We start from the raw sequence: 14,052 nt of genomic DNA, 5'->3' as shown, positions 1-14,052 counted from the left end.
AGTTATTTGCTCTTAGAATAGCTGTGAAAATCCGAATGCCTATCCCAACACGGAGAGCTTATCCACTACATCATATTATTACACACACACACACACACACACACACACATATATATATATATATATATATATATATAAAGTTTATAAAATTTTATGATACATATTAGTCATTTGTATTTTTAGTCTAGTTCTTTGCTATTATATTAATCTAGTTCTTTGCCTTTACATTCTAGTTTGATTGATAGTTTTTTTTTGCTAAGTACAAAAATTTATTTCATGTTAAAAATAATCAATTTTTAATTGAGTACTTAAATTATTCATCACTATTTGATTCAATTATCATCAATATATCTTGGTAAATGATAAATTTCTCAAAGAGCAATTGATTTGATAGTGTTACGTTGAAAATGTGGTCACCGGAATATGCATTTGGTAGTGTGTCTCATATTTAAGAAAAAAAATGATAAATAATCGAAAAAATCGAAAAACCGACAAAAACCAAATCGATAAAAAACCGACTTAATTGGTTTGATTTGGTTTGGTTCCAATATTTGAAAAATCAACTTACTTGATTTGATTTTTTTTTAGGGAAAAACCTACCAAAACCGAATCATGAACACCCCGAACTAAAATTAGGAAGGCCCTCACAGAAGCATGTTTTGCTGAAGGTGAAGGGCAACAATAGCACTTTGCTTCTAAATTATAGCCAAACCTGAAAACTTTCTCATATGTAGGTATTCTATCACATAGCGCGCTCCAGGTGAAAAATTCATCCTAAAAGGAACATATTTGTGGGGTTAATTTCACCGGAGGTGATCCAACTTATCATTTATTTCACAAAAGTCATTTATCTATTTTTCATCACTTAAAAGTCACTCAAGTTTACGTTTGCAACTTAAAAGTCATTCTACTTCAAAACCTATAAAATATCCAATAAAAAATATGACATAGCGATATATTTAATTAAAAAATCTAAAAATAATGCCACATAAGCTTAAATAGACCATATCTAAGCTAGACCCATTTCTTCCTCAGCCCGATTTCGGTCGATTTTTTGAATATTAGTTTTAATTTATTTTATATGAAAAACTGACTGATTTCAGTCGGTTTCTTAAAACATAAATCTTGAGGGATTCTAAAATAGTTTCCTGCATATTTGCGCCAAAAAAACCGACCTAAGTCGGTCGGTTTCGTAAAAAAAAATTAAAAATTAAAATAGTTTGGAAAACCGACAGACCTCAATCTCACATAACATATAAATGTACCACTTACAGACAAGAACAACAAGCTAATAAGAATCTATTTTCACAAAAATGCGGGAAATTATTTTAGAATCCCGCAAAATTTATTTATTTAAAAACCGACCGAAATCGGTCGGTTTTTCATATAAAATAAATTAAAACTAATATTCAAAAAATCGACCGAAATCGGGTTGAGGAAGAAATGGGTCTAACTTAGATATGGTCTATTTAAGCTTATGTGGTATTATTGTTAAATTTTTTAATTAAATGTAATACCATGTCATATTTTTTATTGGATATTTTATAGGTTTTGAACTAGAATGACTTTTAAGATACAAATGTAAAGTTAAGTGACTTTTAAGTGATGAAAAATAGATAAGTAACTTTTGTGAAATAAATGATAAGTTGGATGACCATGGGTGAAATTAACCCCATATTTGTGCCACATTTTTGTTTCAAAATGGAGCGATTGCGTGCGTGTATTTTATTTAGTAAATAGAATAATCTATTCAGATAATTAGTATTGTATCTTCATATGAGAAATATTAAGTTTGCAAATGCTTTTGATTGTCCGGAACAAAATACGATTAAATTCAAACAATTACATTATGATTATAATCGAATTTCTTGAAAAATAAATCTTACTAAATTCAAGTTATTTAATGGGTACAATATGCTTATTATGATTTAAAAACAACAATTTTAAAATCGTATAGAACATCAAAAATCACAAAATTTTGAATCTAATAAACTAAAGAAATTAGAAATAGATTGTCAATTTGATCTCAAGTCAAAGTTTCCAAAAAGATTAAAGCTTTTTGAACTTAAAAGATGGAAACTCAAATTGGTTAAAGTTGTGTCTAATTTTAAGAATTTTTCAGTGTTTGGAGTTCTTTTCTCGGTGGCCTCCTTTTTTTCTTTTCTTTTTTTTCTTTTGCTTTTTTCCAAGGTCACTATCATAAGAAGTAAAATAGAAGAAGAAAAAGGAAAAGATGAAAAGGAAATAAGAAAAAGGAAAAGAGGAAGCCTGCTGACCAAAGGAAAATATAAGAAAATGACAAAGGTGATACAGCTATAGCAAAGAAAAAGAAAAAAGCATGGATAGATAAAAATGACACACCCTTAGTTGTTAACTAAGTACACGTGCGACACTTGACAACTCGTTCACGATCTTGCACAACTTGCTCACGTTCTTGGTATGCCAAGTCAACCTTACTACACTCAAGATCGCTAAGAAAATGGTAGAAAGAACACAAGAGAATTGTTAAAGGAGCATTGTATTAGAGAGAACTTGAATTGTTTGCTTGGTGAATTACAAATGAATAGCCTTCTTTATATACTAGTCTCCTAGGGGCTAGTGTGTATATATTAATTGTTACACAAGTCCTTAATATTTAAAAGATAAAGGCTTTCTCTAGAATTCTCTACAAGCCTAGAAGATTCCAAGGACTTTCCTAACAAATCCATAGGGATCTTGGGTCTTTCAAAGAAAATGTCCATACTTTTCTAGAATCTTCTCACAAATGTTAGTCTTCCTCCTATGTATGCTTCCACACGGCTTTAATTTATGCCAAATGGCACCTATGTTGCATGATGACATGACGGGTCATCACACTCTCCCCCACCTAATGTTGCGACAACCGCGGCGCAATGCTGCTGCATAAACTCTCGGATCTTATCTTTGAATTTCCATAAGTCTTCATATCGTTCCCATGTGGCCTCCTCCGGTGATTGTCCCTTCCAATGGACGAGGAACATAGCGGTGGCTTTTTGCCCTTATTTTCGCCTGGCCTGGTAATCCATGATAGCCTCAATCTCCCTATCATGCGAGGAGGTGATAGTCATAGGCGCTCGACTTGATTGGCCCCTACTCGGATCATCCTTTTCTTCATGATATGGCTTAAGCATGCTGACATGGAAGACAAGGTAGATCTTAAGATATTATGCCATGTCAAGCTTGTATGAGATCTTGCCTACCTTGGCGATGATCTTAAATGGCCCCTCATACTTGCGAATCAGATTCTGATATATGCCCCGTAGTGCCTTGAACTGTCTTGGATTAAACTTCACCATGACCATGTCCCCAACTCTATAGTCCGTACACCGCCGCTTACGGTCCGCAAACTTTTTCATCTTCTTAGCTGCCCTATGCAAGTAGGACTTAGCAGTGTCAAGCTGATCCTCACATCCTTTGGCCATATGATAAGCCCCCAAACTCTTTCCCTCGAACGCGACTGGTAATGAATGTGGAGTTTGTGGTTGTTGGCCTATGGCTAGCTCAAATGGTGTCAGCCCCGTGGACTCACTCCACTGCAAGTTATAAGAGAATTGGGCAATGTCTAGGAGACTTGCCCAATCTTTTTGATACGCTCTTACATAATGCCTCAAGTAGCATTCTAGTAAGGCATTGACCCGTTCCATTTGTCCATCCGTCTGTGGGTGGAAGCTAGTGAAAATGTGCAGTTCCGTACCAAGTATGTCGAATAACTCTCTCCAAAATTTTCCAGTAAAACGAGGGTCTCGATCACTGATAATATGCTTTGGTAAGCTCCAATATTTCACCATTTTCATAAAGAATAGTTTGGCGGGTTCCTTGGCAATGCAACCTGGTGAGGCGGGCATGGAGGTGGCAAATTTGGAAAATCTATCCACGACCACCATAATAGTACCATAACAGTCGGACTTCGGTAGGCAAGTGATAAAGCCCATATTCGTGCTCTCCCATGGACGTTTTGCAACTGGTAGTGGCTCCAAAAGTCCTCCGGTTTTTTTTTCTCAACCTTGTCTTGTTGATAGACAAGACAAGTTTGCACATAACACTCTATGTCATCTCGCATGTGTGGTCAATAGTAGACTGACTCAACCAAGGCCCTAGTGCGACGTTGGTCTGGATGGCCAACCCACATTGTGTCATGACTCTCCTTTATGATGCGCCGTCTAATGTCTCCAAACTTGGACACATAGACCCGCCGACCTGTGGTAAGCAGTATACTGTCTTCGACCCAAAAACATCTCGTATTGCCCTGGTTGGCTAACTTGATAAGTTGTTTGGCTGCTGGATCATGCTGCATGCCTTCTTTTATAGCCTCACGAATGTCCCATCTTGTTGAAGTGATTGCAGCAAGCTCGGCTTTCTAGGTCAAGGCATCGGCTACAACGTTACCTTTGCTCAGCTTATACTCCAGCACATAATCAAATTCGGCCAAGAAATCATGCCACCTAGACTGTTTTGGTGTGAGCTTCTTCTGCGACTGAAAGTAACTAGTAGCTACATTGTCGGTCTTGACCACGAACCTCGACCCGAGCAAATAATGTCGCCATGTACGGAGGCAATGCATAATGGCAGTCATCATCTTTTCTTGCACCGGGTAATGTCACTCCTTCTCATTTAAATTGCGGCTCTCAAATGATATGGGATGCTTATCCTGCATCAAGACGCCCCCAATGGTAAAATCTGAGGAATATGTATGCACCTCAAATGTCTTGGCAAAGTCAGGTAATGCCAAGACTGGCTCCTCTGTTATAGCTGCCTTGAGGTCTTTAAACGCACTTTAACAATGCTCCATCCAAACCCATGGCTTGTTTTTCTTTAGCAACTCAGTTAATGGTGCGGCCTTTGCTGAGTAGCCACTGATGAACCGACGATAGTAGTTAACAAGGCTAAGGAAGGATCTCAACTCAGTTACCTTTATAGGTGTCTCCCACTCCTGGATAGCACGTACCTTAGCCTCGTCCATGCGTAGCTCGCCATTGCTAATGACATGGACTAAGAAGTGCACCTTTTATTGTGCAAACTCGCATTTCTCCATCTTGATGTATAGCTCATTCTCCCGCAAGACTTGGAAAACCTTCCTTAAGTGCTCCATGTTCTCCTCCAAGGTGTTGCTATCAATGACCATGTCGTCTAGGTAGACTACCACGAACTGATCAAGGTAGGGATGTAAAATCTTGTTCATAAGGGTGCAAAATGTGGTCGGTGCATTGGTTAAGCCGAAGGTCATCACCAACCACTCAAAGGATCCATATTTTGTCACACATCGGCTCATCCCCTTATGCAATGCGAACCTGGTAGTACCTCTTGCGAAGATCCACCTTGGTAAAGTACTTAGTTTGCCCAAGTCTATCGAACAAGTCAGCAATGAGTGAGATCGGGTACTTATTCTTCACTGTGACCTTATTAAGTGCTCGGTAGTCTATGCACAAGTGCAACGATCCATCCTTCTTCTTCTGGAATAATATTGGTGCACCGAAAGGTGCCTTTAATGGGCAAATGTGACCAACATCTAGCAGCTCTTTCAATTGTTTCCTGAGCTCCTCTAGCTCGGGCGGCGCCATACGATATGAGGCAAATGCGGGAGGCTTAGCCCCTAATTCTAAATCCATCTTGTGATCCACCTCTCGCCTAGGCAGCAAGTGCTTAGACAACTCCTCGGGCATGACATCTTTGTTTTCCTCAAACAACTTCTCTATGCAAGGCGGCATTGTCTCTTGAAAACTCTTGTCTTCCTCCATACTTACGATGGTTGCCGCGAACGTCGGCTCCTCCCCTTGACAACCTGCATAGCTGAGAGTTATGCTTGGCTCTATCTGTGTGGCATAGTCATTGTAGGTACTATGTAAGCTCCTTCTCGCTCCATAACCAAGAGATGTTGGAGGTAGGGGTCGATCAAAGTATGACAATGTCTAAAGAACTCTTGTCCCAATATGATGTCAAAGATATCCATAGCGGTTACGGTAAAGTTTGTCATACCTTTCCAAGTTCCCAATTTGACACCAACTCCATTAGCTACCCCACGAGCATTCTGTACCTCGACATTTACAGTCTTAACGCGAGAGTTGGTTGGAGCAAGCTTCAATTCTAGTCTCTTTACGGCAGCCTCAGTCATGAAATTATGAGTTGCTCTAGTATCGACCATTGTACGAGTAAGCTTGTTGTTGATGGTGAGATCAATGTACTGATTTCTATTCTCGGTAGGTTGGATAGCTTGCTTCGTGACAGCACCACATAATCCTATCATACCCAACTGTGCGGTTCCCAAACTCTCTCATTGCGGTTGCTCCTTTCGTTCACGGACCATGGCGTTGAGGCTCTTTAGGTTGGGATAATTCCTGAAGTTGTGCGGCCCTTTGCATATGTAACATCCCTTCTTCTCGGCGTAGCCCTAATGGCCACTCGATTTTTTGGAATCTTGAGTCTTGTAGTATTATTGTTGTTGTTGTATCTCATTGCCTTTGCCACGGTCTCCCCCACCTTTGACATTTTTAACCTTTGATTTTTTGCCTTTGCCTTTGTCATGCTTGTCATGCCTAAAATCCATCAATGATTCAACATTCACTATGGCTTGGTCTATATCTGCGACTTGTCGGTGTTGCAACTCCTACTTAGCCCAATTTTGTAACCCGTCCATGAAGTGGAACAACAAGTCATCATTAGTTAGGTTGGGCATTTGAAGCATTAGGGTAGTGAACTCCTTGACATAGACACGTATGCTCCTTGTTTGCTTCAACTTCCTAAGCTTTCACCTTGCCTCATACAAGACATTGTTTGGAAAGAACTGTCGCTCAAACTGCTTTGAACTGATCCCACGTGCTAATAGTACATAGATCTTTATCCATGTCGACCATCTTCCTTCTCCACCATAGCATGGCAGTCTCTGAGAGGTACAACACTGCAGTGTTGATCATGGCATCATCGTCCCTCACTCTACCATGCTTGAAGTAGTTCTCCAAGTTCCAAAGGAAGTTTTCTACTTCTTGTGCATCACGAACACCTTTGAACACCGGGTTTTGGGAGCCTCGATCTTGGCCTCTCTCATGACTACAACATTGTTGGTTGCCTCGGTCACGCCAGCATTGACATGCTCTTCGAGTGACTCTATCTTTACCTTCATAACATCGATAGTACTCAAAGCCTCCATGAGTCTACACTCTAAGGCAGTGATGGTTTGCCTTAGTTCCATCACGGTGTACGTCCCTCCAAGTTGTTTCGGATACTCTCAATCTCTTCAAGAGTGTGCCCCTCAAGAACGCTAAGAGTGCCTTCCACCTTCCCTAAGCATTGGCCAAAGATCTCCACGGCATCCATCCCTACATTCATCTTTATCACCTACTCTTTACCGAGCGAGACGTCCTCGGGCAGGACCTCCACTTCATCCTCGCTCGCCTCAATGGCAGATGGTTCTTGGGATGTAAGCCCTTCGTTTGACACAACCTCGGGTGACACCTCCTGACTCTTGTTGGTGGCATTTTTCTTTTTGTTACGATCGCTCTTACCAGCAACATCCTGGATGACGTTGGCTTGGGTGTTGGCAGCGTTAATTTCTCCGTCGTTCGCCATTTCCTTAGTTGCAACCTTTGCTCTGATACCACGTTGTCACGCCCTTAGTTGTTAACTAAGTACACGTACGAAACTTGATAACTCTCTCACGATCTTACGCAACTTGCTCACGTTCTTGTTATGACAAGTCAACCTTACTACACTCAAGATCGCTAAGAGAATGATAGAAAGAACACAAGAGAATTGTTAAAGGAGCTTTGTATTAGAGAGAACTTGAATTGTTTGCTTGGTGAATTACAAATGAATAGCCCCCTTTATAAACTAGTCTCCTAGGGGCTAGTATGTAAATATTAATTGTTACACAAGTCCTTAATATTTAGAAGATAAAGGCTTTCTCTAGAATTCTCTACAAGTGTTTACCCGAAAAATGGATATAGTTGAATTTATACGCAGTTCCAAAGATATGTGGTATAACTTAATACAGAATGCTAGGATAAATAAAAGGATGAATATAAGTTGATGAAAATGTAATCTAGACGAATCAATTATGAACAGTGAATTTAGGATTCAACAAAATAGAATCAATCTCAGAAACTAGAAAGATCCTTCTTGCTTATAGAGGAAATAATACAGTTTTTGATAGTCTAAGTCCTCCCAAAAATTCCCTACAAGAATGATAAACAAGCCCTTTTATAGGGAAAGAGTTTGGCTCCAAGTATAATAAAATAAACATTTAGTGGGAGACTCATGATAAATCAGCTTTTCCATAATTTCTGCCAAGATTCCCTCTAGTGGGATTACATCAGCTTTTGTCTGCGAGCTCGATCTTGCTTAGAATCCTCGATTTTGGTTCGAACTTGATTTCGGCTCGAACTCGTGATCTTGGTTCGAGCCCCATCCTGGTTCGAGCCCTTGGATGGATTCTAGGTCGATATAGGTTGGTTTTTGGGTTATCAGCACGGTAGATCTACCCGCGCCATTGTTCGATTCTTGTTTGAGTTTGATTATGATATCGATCTCGACACGGAACGGCCTCCCCGGGCTCTAGGATAGTTCGTGCCCCCCTTCGGGATCTTACTTCGATACACCACCCTTCGAACTGTACCGGACATGCCAAGGCTGAAATCCATTTCGACCGTATACAGATAGTCTCCTCATTTCTCAGAAAGAAATATGGCGAGAAATGAGATGATTTTCAACGTCTCGATCGGATTATATCTTGTCGATTCCATCATGTTCAACCATGACGCACGTGATAGTTGTCCTGTCGGTTTAGTCTTTCAAGGCATTTAATGCATGTCAGGCGGTGATCGGCCACTGCTGATAACGAACCGTCGTCGCTTTGAACCTATAAATAACTCTCACCTTTATCTTTTACTGTTTTTGCATCTTCTATCTTCTAAAACTTCTCAATTTCTTCTTTATACTTTCCAGCCTACCAAAAATCTGTGATTTATTTCTGAAAAGACCCCATCAATTCTACCAAATCTCTATTACTTTCTTCTATTCCATATTTTTGAATTCAAAAATGGCGAAAACATCGCAAACCGTTCCTCAGAAAGAGAAAGCTTCATCTTCACATTGTGTCGCCGATGAGACACCGGCGGAGCCACGGCTAGAGGAGTGTGTCCCTGAGGTGTGCGTCCTTACTTCATATTTAAAAGTTGATAAAGGTTCATCGGTCCCTGGTCGGTGGGAGCCGGTATCGAGGTACATGTGTTCGATTACTGAGAAGCACCTCGATCTGTTAAAGAAGGAATGCAATTGGGGGAAAAAGAAGTGATAATACCTACCCCTGACGAAGACATCACTTCTCACGTGAAAGGGTTTTTGAACGTATATACTTACCCTTTCACTTTGGGTCCCCTCGATTCCATCGTTATCGACTTCTGTCGACAGTATTAGGTAACCTTAGGCCAGGTCCATCCTTCTTTGTGGCGGATCGTTATCCTGATCCGATATTTCGTGAGCAAAATCAAGAGGATGTCGTTCACCCTCAATCATCTTATCCGGCTGTACCGTCCCCAACTTTTTCGGGAAGGGTTAATAAAACTCTAGCGTCAGGCTACCAAGGCTTTGTTCTCGAGTATTGACGAGGACAGGGACCGGGGTTGGATGAGCAGGTTCGTACGAGTAAGGACTTCGGACCTGATCCCGACTGAAAAGATGCCCTTTCCCGAGGAGTGGAATTTGAAACGTAAGTATGATTTTGCTATTGCTTCTATTTTGTTCTTTCATTTGTTCTCTTATCGACACTCCTTTGTTCGTGATGTAGCGGTTCCCTGGATGCTCGGAGTGATTCCCAATCTCAAGAATTGGGTACGGGATCTTGTTTCGACTTCCACATACGCCGAACGCTCATGGCGTGATTTGTCTAAGGGTCGGTGGGAGGCCAAAAATCACGGTAAGCTCATTTCTCTGACTCTGATAAGGCATTTCTTGATATTTTTTATAAGGTTTTCCATATACAAGTTTGGGTAAGGACGCAGTCTTGATACCTCTGTGGAGGATGTCTCGACCTTCGTTCCAAAGCCAGTGAAAGAAAATAAAAGGAAGAGAGCTTCGTTGCCCGAATCTCCAAAATCGAAGAAGAGGACGGCTCGTAAGTCGAACAAGAATGTTATTCCTCTGACCGTAGAATCCGTTTTGCGCCTAAGGGATGAAGAATAAGAGGAAGAGGATAATGAGTCCATGCTGGCGGTCTGGACGAAGAGAGCCACTGATGCTTCAATGCCGGCTGGATCGATGATGCCCTATGGGGCTCCATATCGAACTGAAAATATACCGGAGAGAGGTTCTGGTAGAGTCCCCAAACTATCGGATGTCGAAGACGCCTCTCATCGGAATCAACCGGCAGGGGTTACAATCGAAGAGCCCTTCGAATCCCTCCAAGCCGAGGAGAATGCTCCGAGCGAGTCACATGGGGCGGCAGCGATTGAGGACTCGCCTACCTTTCTCGCTTTTTCCACAGGGGTGATTCGGGAATCTCAAGCTCTGGGGGCCCTCGATCTAGATAGGCCTCACGATCAAGAGAATCCGTTTCGTGACCTGTTTACTGGCATCAAGGATGTTGCCGATGCTGGTGATGAATCAGATCTTTTTCACGGTTTGCGACAGGCTTTGAACCAGGTGAGTCTTTTTAAAAATCTTTTTGTTAGTATTGCCCTTATGTTCGTCTTTCGTTAACTTCACTTCTTGTTCCTTCATAGGCTGCGATGGTCCATCGAGAACAATGTTCTCGTTCCCAAAATGAGCTGCATCGATACGCGGCCGACCTGAAATGTGCTACCGATGAGAGGAACTCTCTCAAACTTTCCTTAGGGCAGAGAGATGAGGAAATAAAAGATCTCCGGGCCGAGCTGGCCAAGGCTTATCGAGACCAGGATGATTTGTCTGAGCAGGTAATAATGCTTTTGAAAACCTATGGGTTCGATACCAGAACGGTAGCTAACATTTCGGTCTCACAGCTGCAGCAAAAAATCGAGATGACAGGGAAGCTGCGTGAGGAGGTCAATGTGATAAGGATGGAATCCTTGCAGTGGAAAGAAGGTATGGATCGCTTTGCTGCAGAAAAAGAGACTACTCGAGCCCAGTTATCATCGTCTGAAACCCAACTTCAGAAAATAAAGGAGAAAGGCTTGGTTCAAGCAAGAAAAGTTGAGGAGCCCGAGGCTCGGTTGGCCTCAGTACTCGCCAAGGCCGAATCCGATGCTGAAATGGCAAAGACTTATGCAGATGCTCTTGTGGCCGTCTATCGGGCTGATGCTGAAGCTGCCTAAGTTCAGACAAGAGAGGCAGCCGAATCTGCCAATGGTCGGGAGCATTGGGTCGCCGAACTTGCTAAGTACCGATCCAGGAGAGAGATTCTAGAGGAGATTCATGCTCGTGGCTTCGATCTTACGGAAGAGATAAAAAGGGCAAAAGAACTCAAAGCTGATGCTGAAGCTCTGGTTTCCGATGATGATGACGACGACAATGGGAGTAAAAGCGAATCCGAGAACGGGGGGAACCTGATAAAGAAGAGACCGCTCCCCTTTAATATTTTTTTGGTAGCCACCTATGTAGATAAATTTTGTGTATAGGCATATCTCTATATATTAAACCACTTAATCAAACTTGAAACTCGTGGTCTCTGCAACCCAGCAAGCATTTATTCAAACTTGGGGCGATGTAGCCCTTTAGACTTATTAATTGTCAATGATTCGATTTTGAAGAGAATATAGCCCGTGGGCGTGACAGTCAAGTGAGTGTTTGCTTGTGCTCGAATTGATGTGGCCCGTAGGCTATTTGGTCGAAATGAGAGTTTGCTCGAACTCGAATTAAAAAATAGACCATAGGCTTGATCGAGTGAATGAATCGAACTGGAATTAATGCAGCTCGTAGGCTATTTGGTCGAGTGAGTGTTTGCTCGAACTCGAAATGAAAAATAGCCCGTAGGTCTGGTCGAGTGAATGATTCAAACTCGAATTGATGCAACCCATAGGCTTTTTGGTCGAGTGAGTGTTTGCTCGAACTCGAAATGAGAAATAGCCCGTAGGCCTGGTCGAGTGAATGATTTGAACTCAAATTGATGCAGCCCGTAGGCTATTTGGTCGAGTGAGTGTTTGCTCGAACTCGAAATGAGAAATAGCCCGTAGGCCTGGTCGAGTGAATGATTCAAACTCGAATTGATGCAGCCCGTAGGCTTAATTAGCCGAGTGAGTGTTTGCTCAAACTCGAAATGAGAAATAGCCCGTAGGCCTAGTCGAGTGAATGATTCGAACTCGAATTGATGCAACCCGTAGGCTATTTGGTCAAGTGAGTGTTTGCTCGAACTCGAAATGAGGAATAGCCCGTAGGCCTGGTCGAGTGAATGATTTGAACTCGAATTGATGTAGCCCGTAGGCTTAATTGGCCGAGTGAGTATTTACTCGAACTCGAAATGAAAAATAGCCCGTAGGCCTGGTCGAGTGAATGATTCGAACTCGAATTGATGCATCCCGTAGGATTAATGGTCACATTATATCTTAATTCTTCGCATGTTATTACACGCCCGGGTTAGGGCCAATTTATACGAGCATGGCTCGCTTCGACCATTTGGCTCTTTACAGTTTTCCTATTGGGACCATGTTGCTGTGAAGTAACTCTCGTACGGGGCCTCGGATATCATTATAAATGCTACACGACCAGTGGTTGCCTCTTTAAAAACCTTGCCGAAAAAACCCATTTGGGATAAAACCGGTACAAGGAAAAAAGAGTGCAACGCGTGCTTTTTGATGAGAGATCCGTCCCTTGTTCGGACTTCTGCGGGGGTCAGTTTTGAGATATAAACGAATATGGAAACGTTGTACCTTAATAGTAGTACCATTTTAGATATGATACATTCCAGTTGCTTGATAACTGTTTGCCGTTTATAACGACGATCCTGTACGACCCCTTTCTGATGTCCTCGAGTACCTGATATGGTCCTTCCCAATTTGGTCCTAGCTTCCCTTCATTCGGATTTCGGGTATTGATGGTATTTTTTCTCAACACTAAGTCCCCAGGCCTGAAATGGCAGAGCTTGGTTCTTCGATTATAATACTTTTCGATCCGCTGCTTTTGGGCGGCCATTCGGACGAGGGCAGTTTCTCGCCTTTCGTCCGATAGTTCGAGGCTTGTGTTCATAGCCTCGTTATTTGATTCTTCTGCCGAGAATTGAAATCTGGCATTGGGTTCACCAACCTCGACTGGTATCAATGCTTCGGATCCATATACTAAGGAGAACGGGGTCGCCCCCGTACTGGATTTTGATGTTGTCCGGTGTGCCCAAAGAACTTCGGGCAGGATTTCTCTCCATCTCCCTTTAGCATCGTTCAATCTCTTCTTTAAGTTTTGAATGACGGTTTTGTTTGTTGATTCGGCCTGCCCGTTCCCACTGGGGTGGTACGTCATCGACATTATCCTTCTTATCTTGTGGTCTTCGAGGAATCTTGTTACTTTGCCGCCGATGAATTGCTTTCCATTGTCACATACTATTTCGGCGGGTATCCCGAACCGGCATATGATATGATCCCAAATAAAGTCTATATCTTCTTTCTCTCTTATTTTCTCGAACGCCTGTGCTTCAACCCATTTAGAAAAATAGTCAGTCATAAACAAAATGAATTTGGCTTTACCTGGGGTCGATGGCAGAGGGCCGGCGATATCCATTCCCCATTTAATGAAAGGCCACAGGGATAGGACCGAGTGCAGTTATTTTCTAGGCTGGTGGATCATTGGTACGAACCTTTGACATTTATCACATTTACGAACGAATTCCTTCGTATCTTTGCCCATATCGATCCAATAATACCCTGCTCTGATTATTTTTTGGGCTAATGTGTCGGCTCCAGAGTGATTCCCGCAAGTACCCTCATGCACTTCCCGTAGGACATAATCGACATCCCCCGGACCCAAGCATACCGCCAATGGTCCATCAAACGTTCTTCGATACAGTGTTCCATCTGAAGCCAGAGTGAATCGAGCAACATTGGTCCGTAGGGTTCTGGAATCTTTAGGGTCCAATGAAAGTTT

This window comes from Nicotiana tomentosiformis, chromosome 9 (assembly GCF_000390325.3).
Source record: "Nicotiana tomentosiformis chromosome 9, ASM39032v3, whole genome shotgun sequence".
NCBI classification, from domain to species: Eukaryota; Viridiplantae; Streptophyta; class Magnoliopsida; order Solanales; family Solanaceae; genus Nicotiana; species Nicotiana tomentosiformis.
This window is presented reverse-complemented; position numbering follows the sequence as displayed.